Consider the following 8031-nt stretch of genomic DNA (forward strand, 5'->3'; position numbering starts at 1 on the left):
TGGTGCTGGTCGGCAGACAAGCGAAAATAAATCGAAACCACCCTACTAACTTTGGTGTATGAGTATACTTGGTGAAAGAATAACCGGGAGTGCGCGGAGAACTGACTCCCCTCATGGGGAAACTGGAATTGATGTAATCGCGGCTTGGTTCTGCCGCGCTCCGAGTGCACCGCCATAGAGCGCCTGGTGGCCCACCCTTTGAACCAAACGGGAAGAGATATATATATATATATATATATATATATATATATATATATATATATATATATATATATATTTCATGAACTTTTCGATTGTGCAGGGCAAGGTGACAATGCTACAAAGAGGTCCTTTCAGCTGTTTAAGTCTGGTGGTGCCCAGCTGAGATCAGTTTGCCTATGAAGAAGGCTTATTGGCTGCCACAGACTCCATGGATGAGTTTTCTACTTCCACCATGCATGGTTAGAAGTAACCCTTATTTGTTTAGTAGATAGCATGTTTGGTAGCTGCCGTCTTGCACCCTTCCCATTGGAGTAATGAAAATGAGATGCCGGTCAGCTAGCCAATGACATATCGCTTGGCTCTCTGCTCATTGACCAAGTAGCAGCAAAATGAATCTCTTATGTAATCCACTGAAGAGTGGTCGTGAGATACTGATGGACTCCTTACAGTTGGTCCAGTGACATGGAGTGTGCCCTCTCGCTCACCAGTACTGTACGGTACGGTACCAGTAGGGTACTGAGTTGAGGTGGGTTCCATGCCATCCAAGGAGTGGTATGAGATGACGTTTTCCTCCTGAATGATATGTGGCAGAATGATCCCCCAAAAACGTCTGAACTCTCCAACAAATTAGGTTGAGCTAATGAGACGTAGTTGAGGTCAGAGCTCATGGAATAGGGATAATCCATGCTGATGAGGTCACAGGTCATTGGAGGAGAGCTGATGAGAGTTGGCTAACTGGTTGGAAGAGAGACACAGAGTTGCAGGTGAGATTGCTGATCACTGAAGGTGGGTAACGAGATCACAAGTATGTCCTCAGCCTTTGGAGGAGTGGAAATACTATGTAAGTGAAGACAAGTGTACTTCTAAGTTTTGATAATATATAGATGAGGTTTCATTGGATGATATAATAACATGCAGATGAGGCCAGCACTCAACGGAGGAGTGGTAATCAAACACGGATGAAGAAAGTGCCTTGACTGAGCAGTATTAAAGAATCAGTGCTGGGCTTTCTGCCCATTGGCAAAGTGGCAAGGACATGCAAATGACATAACATTAGTAGATACGTGGTAATCAAACGTGGGTGATTGCAGTGCATACTGGAGCAGTATCAAAGAGACAGTGCAGGGCACTCTGTCCCGTGGAGGAGTGCCACCGAGATGTAGACGAGTTCACGGCCTATTAGAGGAGGGGCGATGAGATGCAAATGAAGCCAATACCCATTGGCTGAGGGATAATGAGATGCAGATGAGGTCACTGCGGGCTATATTTCTGCTCCCTGCAGCCTGGGCTCTTCCTGTGGGTCTGGGCTGGCTCCAGGGCAGAGACTGCAGCCAGCGCCGCTTGATGGGGCTGTCACCGAAGAGCGGGACGAGAGGCTGACCCTAAAGAGACAGCCTGCTAGAGAGCTGCTACTTTTTCTCCCTCTCTCTCCGCCGTTCTATTCGATGGAGCTGTCAGTGCAGAGAGGGACGTACAGCTGACTCCTGAAAAACAGCCCAGCACAGAGTTGCGAGTGACCCTCCCACTGCTTGTCTCCCAGTCCCTATGGAACTGTCACCGGAGAGAGCGGCGTGGAGCTGACCCTGGACAGACAGACTTCCAGAGAGCTGTGAGTGAGGGCCATCTGCTACCTGTACCGTTTTATTGCTCCTGCGGAGTTCTCTCTTCCTTTGCTTCTTCTAATCTCGGTCTGTCTGTATGTCTCGTATTATATGTCTTAAAGCCTCTGCGGTCTTTCACGCCTGCGCTGTCTCTTTCTTCTTCGGTCTATTTCTCGACAACTCTTATTCATTTTTTCCCTCTTTTTTTGTTTCTGAAGTTTCTGCTCCGTGTTGCTCTTGCTTAGTTTCTCGCGTTGCCCTTCTTGTTTCTCTCGTTCACTCTTTTCCTCGTTTCTCTCTTTCTTTTTCTTGACATCTATCTTCTACTCGCACTTTCTCTTTTACACCTTTCGTCTGATTTTGGACTCTGCTTCCTACGGGTGTCTCGCCCTCTTTTTCCGCTTCTTTTCCCTTTTGATTCTCTAAGATTCAATCCTTCATTTTGACTTTTTGTCATAATTCTTTTTGCCGTACCACACTTTTTCTCAATTGACTTTCCCTGATTGATAGGGTAGTTCAGCCGACCAGGGCACGTACTGCAGATATCTGATTGCTAACTACAGGTCGCTGATCCCAACAACGGACAGGGGTGGTCCAGATTTTTATACCTCCGAGGATGATAAATTATCAACAGTAACGGGAAATAGTTACACTTACCATTTACAGCGCCGTGGGGCTAACACTTTGTGGCAACTAACTGTCGCGATGTCAAACTGAAATTAAACTTTATTCACTGTTTTCAATTCTTTCCTTTGCTCGTTCTCTTCCCTTTTCTTTATTTTCGTCCATATCAGCCCTCTCTCACCCTTTCTTTGCATCCCACTATCTCTATGTTTGTCTCCACCGTTTTCTCCGTCTTTCCCTTCCACTCGCTCCTGCTGCCCTTGGTTGTTTTTCATTCATTAGGTTTTGCCCTGACAGTTTCACTTTATATCTCTCCGGAGGTTACTCCAGGCCGGCACATGCAGTGTGTAGACTTTGTTCCCAAGCCTGGGGTTGTTTGTTCGTCCGTGTCTCCAAGTCTACGTGAGTCTGATATCGTTCATCGGTCCCTGGGTGTCTAATAGCGCCCTTTGGTCTGTGGCCGTTTTTCGGCGTGTGACACTCTCTATACCTAATGGGTGACTACCACTGACCACAAGCATTTGGGCTTTCGTAGTGACTGCAGTTCTGAGATAAGTAGTACCCATCGAATCCACGTGTGGGCTTGGGTGTCTGGCAGTGTTGGCAGGAGTGTGTCTGATAGAGTCTGCTACCCCCCGAGTGTTTGATTGTGCCTGTTGGTCTGTGAGGCCCGAAGCGGTTTATTAGTATTTCTGTGTGTAATAGTGACTGTTGGCCTCTAAAAGTCAGAAAGTGTGTTGATATTTTTTGTGTCGAAACTTTTATGGTGGTATGTGGGTGTCGGGCAACGTACAGAGGGCCCTGGATGTCTGATAATGTCCTTTGATTGACTGATACTGGTAGCATACCTCTGGATATTTTATAGTGTCTTTTGGTTATGTCGTATAATGCCTATTGGTCTCTGATCGCCGTTGTCATAAATAGTGTCTGTTAGCCTCTGAAAGTTAGAGAGTATTTTTGTGTTTGGATGCCTTTATTGGTATGTAGTTGTCTGGTAAGGTACTGAAGGGTTTGACCTGATAAGAGACCGACACTGGCAGCTGACTCCTGGGTACTTTATAGTGTCTTTTGATTGTGTATGATAATTGGTCTTTGGGTATCCATTGATGTGTGTGTGTGTCTGATAGTCATAATACATGCTTGGTTGTCTGGTAGTCTACAGGTATCTGGGAAACTTATGGTGTCATTAGCTATTCAGTATTGATTATAGGCCTGTTGTGTCTTATAGTGTTTCTAGTTCTCTGGGTATCTGTTAGTATGTATTGATTTAGAGGGCACCTAATAGTGTTCACAGACCATTATTTCTCTCATATTTTGCAGTAACTTATGAATGTCTAAATGTGTTGGTAGCTAAGTAGCGTTTTGGGAGCGACTTCTGATCTATGGGTATCTGCCTCCGTTCTTTGGTTATGTCTGATAGTTTGCAGCATAATATGGCTTCCTGAAAGTTTCCATTGGTCTCCAGGTGTCTTTTGTATTTGTGTATGGCATCCGATAGTGTCCAAAGATGGTTGACTATTTGCTAATGTTAATTAGTCTCCTGGTATATGGAAGACAACACTGGTCTCTGGATGGGTGCTAACATATGTATCTGATAGTGCCTGTCAACACTGATAGTGTAATGCTAGTTCTTACGTTTCTAATGGTAGCCATTGGCCTTTTGGTGGTAACATCTGTAGTTCTTCGATCTCTATAAGTCCCTGTTTGTATCTTGGTGTCTGTAAGAATGTCACTGGCCGTGTGGTGAGTAATTGTTGGTCTCCGAGGACCTGAGTATTTTGTATTCTATGAGTGTCTGACCGTGCCCAGCGATGTAAATGCATTTTATGGTGCCTGATGATCTCTGGGTGTCCGATAATCTGTTAGTAATCCAGTGTAAACTTCTGCCCATTGCTTACTGGTGTCTGATTGTGTCTGGGGTGTCTAGTAATAATCCTTTATTTCTGAATGACTGATAGACTATGTTGGTCTTTGGTTTTTTGGGTGTGTTGCTTTCTTGATGTCTGCTACTGCTCACTGGCTTCTGGTTGTCTAATAGTGCTTGTAGGTTTTTACCTGCCTATTTGTATCAATTGGGTGCTGACTGGCCTCTGGCTTTCTGCTAACAGTGGCTTCTTTCTGAGTATCTGAAAGTGTCTGTTGGCCTCTAAGTATCTTGCTAGTGAGTGACCCCAGTAATATAATAATTATAGATTGTTTTATTTAGTGCTTAATAGCTTCGCTTTCAGTGTTTCTAAGCACTGTAAATAACAAGTCCTAGAATGATACTGATGATGTCTTTAGGACCTTTGGTGTCTTTAAGTCTTTGTGTATCAAATGGTGTTCATTGGTCATTGGGTGTCTGAAGGCTTCAGAATGTCTGGTAATGCAGAGTGTCTCATTGTGTCTATCAGTGCCCACTGGTCTCTGGGAAACATGTTGCAAATAGTTCAACAGGGCCTCCTACAGGTGAGGTGTAGATTGCAGCACATTTGCCTTTGCCTATGATCAGGGCACAGGAATTATGCAGCCGGGGAGGGCCAAATTATGCTGCAGCGTTGAGTAAATTATGCAACAAGAAAAGGGAAATTATGCGGCATAATGTCGCACATTTTATCGGAGTATTACTTCATTATTTTGACATTTTAACACTTGTTAACACTGCTTGGGCATTGGTTGCACCTCATTATTAGCAGTTTTCCACTCAAATATAGAAATAAGTAACAGAAATTTGGCAAGCCAACTTTTGAAGAGGGCCTTCCACTGTGCGGCAACACATGTTGCTATAGGCCTTTAGTAACTTTTGAACTGTTTGCGCAAGAAACTATTTTTTTGTTACAATCTGCAGATTATGCAGCAGATGATGGGTTATGTGGCAAATGCTGCAAATCAATAATTATGCGAAAACCGTAGCAGCTGCGCAATCGCATATTTTCAGTGGTCCTGCTTATGATGCTGTACAAAGCAGGGCAATGCAGATGCCTCAATTACAATGATGTCGAAACAGTGGTTCTTTAGAGACCCCCACAATGTGGTTTCTGGTTTGGTAATGTTTGTACATACTGGGGCGTTGTAGCCATAGAAATGTGCGATTTTCATACTGAGACAATTTGGACCCTGAAATTGTGGCGATGAGGGTAGCATAATGCCAGACCCTTTCCTTTGGAGGCCGTAGCCTGTATAAAATGTAACTTGTACTATATGTGTGCCCCATAGATGTATGTGTGTGAGCCTGTGTAAGTATGTGTGTGCTGGTCCACGTATTCAGAAACGCGTCTTGGTGCATATATATGTGCGTGCATATATGTGTGCCTGTAGGTGCGTGTGTTTGTTTTTGTGTCTGCAGTGTTTATCTATACACAGAAATTACCATATTTCCTTATGTGTGAACTTCACACGAATGACCATATTTTCTTATGTGTGCTCAACAAAGTCAAACCTATTGGCTTTGGTAGTGCTAGCTTTTTATGTATAGCCGTATAACAGTTTAGCACCAAACAATGAATGACCTTCCATACTAGACTGTACAATTTAAAGTCCCTTCTATTTGTGACAGTCCTTGTGTCTTCAGGATATTTTGTAACTCATCTCTTTTAAGAGAACCTTCCTTAAATGCTGATCACTGGGAGTGTAAGAAATCTCTCTCCACCGCTTATCAAATCCCCAGGTTTATGTACGTTATGTAGTGTTAGAGGACTTTTATAAAGTGAATGGACACCGCTGAGGGCTCCATAGAGATCAAGTGGAAAGGGAGCAGCGCCATTTTCCAAAAGCTCTAACTAAATGCAGATGAAAACAACCAAGGACCTTATTTATGAAGGCCTGTGCCACTTTTGTGCTGCTTTGCGTCACTTTTAGTGATGCAGCGGCAGGGTAAATAATGTGCCATGGTGCGCCATATTTACGAAGTGATGCATCTGGCAGATGTGTCACTTCGTAAACCCCTGCACTACATTACACCTGCGTCAGGTATGATGTATGCATGGAGGGCGATCCCCTGCAAGTAAGGGTCGTAGGAGTGGTGCAGTGAAATCTATAAGATTTCACTGTGCCACCTCCAGGATGCCAATGCGTCTAAACTTTACACCTGCCTCATGGCAGGCATAAGGGTGGCGTAGGCCCTTTCACACGGTGCTTGCCCCATGTGATAGAAACATTGCTGGAGTTGCCTCACTCTTCTGACACAACTCCAGCAATGCGCCACTTTTGTGCCGACAGATACTGTCGTATCTGTCATTCCTTGCAACATGATGCGTCATACTGTAAATATGAGGCATCATTGCTGACGCAAGGAGGGCGCACTGAGAAGTGGTGCATTGCTGCTTTCACGCAGCGATGCGCCAGTTCTCATAAATGAGTCCCCAAGTTTTCAGATTCTTCATAAATTAGCTAGGTGAGTGGTGTATCTTGGAATTCCAAAGAGAAGCTGTGAGCACTGAATCATAACCTGCCAGACCTCTGTGTGGGCAGGTTATGGTTGCGCTTCCAGGAGCTATCTACTGCAGCCATCTTCTGATATAGTCTAGGGGTGTTATGGTAACTGCACTGTGGACTGTACAAAATCCCTTAACCCTGAAAAGGGAGACCAACATTTAGCAGAGGGGGTGTGGCAGCATGGCTGAATTCTCCATTCCTGCTGCGGTGTTTGAATGATTTGTGTCTTCTGTCACTTCCAAGTGATTTTTTCTGTCTCTTTCAACTGGAAATGAGAGCCTTCAGGCAACACCCTCCAGAGGGAGCCTGATGGGGTCAAAGTTATATTTACACATAAAAATGTAAAACATTTTTAGCATCCTCACGGATAACTCTTCATTTTGAACACAGGCAGTAAATGTTTAGTTTGTGAACTTTTCTGTGTGAGCCTTTTGTGCGCATTACCTAGATACTAATAGGCATCATCAACCAACAAGCTCTATCAGATACCATTTTAAGTACAACAACTCTTGAAAGCCGGAATGTATTTAATGCATCTTTAGTCCACATATACTTCCTTTATGCATCGATATACCTCCCATGTGCTTGGATCTATATATTTATTACTTTTCTGCTAATTCAGCATATCCAATGCACTTCCCTATTTCTAACCCTATACCTCTCTCAATATATCCTCTACCTCAACTCTCTGATTTATCATAAACCTCTTTCTATTACTCTTTCCAATGTTCTACCCTATTTCTTACCCTAAACCTCTATCAATATCTTTAATCTACATATACTTCCTTCAATTTATGCATCCATGTACTTATGGATCTATATATTTATTACATTTCTTTTAATTCAGCATATCCAATGTATTACCCTATTTCTCACCCTATACCTCTATCAACATACCCTCTACCTCCACTCTCTCACTCATCCCAAACCCAATAGGGGGGGCTATGAACCCCAAAATAACCCTTTCTAGCCTCTTCCCTACTCTACCCCTCCTTGCATCATCTCATACCTCTTTTACTAAACCAATTCCCCAAAACAAGCCTGTCTAAACCCTAACCTCTGACTCTTCCTATCCACATCCCTTTTACGCATCCCAAGCCTCCTCCTACTGTTATGACCTCCAAAACAAATACTAAAAAACTAAAAAAAGTCTAGATCCTTCCATCTTCTATCCCTTCACTATGCTCGGCGA

At 43.7% G+C, this 8031-nt stretch overlaps 1 protein-coding gene across 1 annotated transcript in view; it reads left to right on the top strand.

Annotated features, from left to right (window-relative positions):
• The first annotated feature begins 1493 nt into the window (after positions 1-1493).
• Positions 1494-8031, top strand: part of LOC147716736 (transcription factor Maf-like) — a 26663-nt gene continuing 20125 nt past the window's right edge. Inside the window, exon 1 of the mRNA XM_086923674.1 lies at positions 1494-1810. The gene's annotated coding sequence lies outside the window, so the exon portion shown is untranslated. The remainder of the gene's footprint in view (positions 1811-8031) is intronic.

This window comes from Lissotriton vulgaris, chromosome 5, assembly GCF_964263255.1.
Source record: "Lissotriton vulgaris chromosome 5, aLisVul1.2, whole genome shotgun sequence".
Lineage (NCBI taxonomy): Eukaryota > Metazoa > Chordata > Amphibia > Caudata > Salamandridae > Lissotriton > Lissotriton vulgaris.